Genomic DNA, 1,031 nt, shown 5'->3' with positions numbered 1-1,031 from the left:
CTCAGGCCCTGAGTTCAAGTCCTAGGACTGGCATAAACAATAAAAAAAGAAAAACAAATCTCACTCAAAAGAAAAATTATGAGTTATAAAAATGAGTAGAACGTATTTATTGAAAAATTAAGGCATTAATAAATGAGAAAGTAATCAGAAAACATTAATAAAGGACTAAGTCCTAAGTTCATGAATTAAAATAGCTCAGTAAAGGAGTAAGTACTAAATTCATGAATAAAACAGCTCAGTATTAACCAGGCATTAGTTACTCGTGATTATATTATATAATAGGTGGAGACCTGATGGATGGAAATTCAAAGCCAGACTGAGAATAAAGAGTACTTGAGATTCTAATTAGCCATCTAAAAGCTGGGCTGGAGACATGGCTCAAGTGGTAGAGAACTAACCCTGTTTTAGTGCTGGTATCTGTACACACACAAAATGTCTTGGTATTATTAAAATGTTATTTACTGGAATAAAAGCCATACATTGGGGAAACCCAGCAGATGGCGAAACGGCGGACAGCAGCGGTGGAGTCGTCAGGAGCCGGGGAGCAGAGTGGGGAAAGGAAGATGTGGGCAGAGCAGGTAATTACTGGCGTCAGTCCCCTTGGGCAGGAGCGATGGGGCCTGGCGTCCAAAGCAGCAGAGCTGGAGATGGAGTTGGACCATTGCAACGTTGTCACAGCAACTTCAGGCAAAGGGAAAAGAGCTAAATGAATTCTGGAAAAAGCACAACATTCGTCTTAGGGGGGAAGATGAGAAGCCATCCAGGGAAAACGCAGAAGGGTCTGGGGGTAAGGCCAGTTCAGCTGGAGTATTGGTCTCCTAGGAACCAAGTACTCTGCATTTATTTTTACTCTGACTCCCACTTCTCTTTATTGTTATTATTTTTTCTACTATATTAATTTTTCTGTTAATTAAATGTTTTGATCAGAAAAAAGCCATACATTCAATACAATGGCAATCAACATTTAAGTATAATTTTCTGTACATTCCGTAGCAGATCTGAAATGCAAATGAAAAACATAACATCACAAA

The 1,031-nt window shown here is 39.1% G+C and overlaps 1 pseudogene; it reads left to right on the top strand.

Moving 5' to 3' along the window:
* The first annotated feature begins 497 nt into the window (after positions 1-497).
* Positions 498-822, top strand: LOC150049070 (prefoldin subunit 2 pseudogene; annotated as a pseudogene).
* Positions 823-1,031: the final 209 nt, after the last annotated feature.

Source organism: Megascapheus bottae, chromosome 20, assembly GCF_031878675.1.
Source record: "Megascapheus bottae isolate mThoBot1 chromosome 20, mThoBot2.hap1, whole genome shotgun sequence".
Classification (NCBI taxonomy): Eukaryota; Metazoa; Chordata; class Mammalia; order Rodentia; family Geomyidae; genus Megascapheus; species Megascapheus bottae.
Note: the sequence above shows the minus strand (reverse complement) of the source record. Positions and strands in the feature narration are given on the sequence as shown.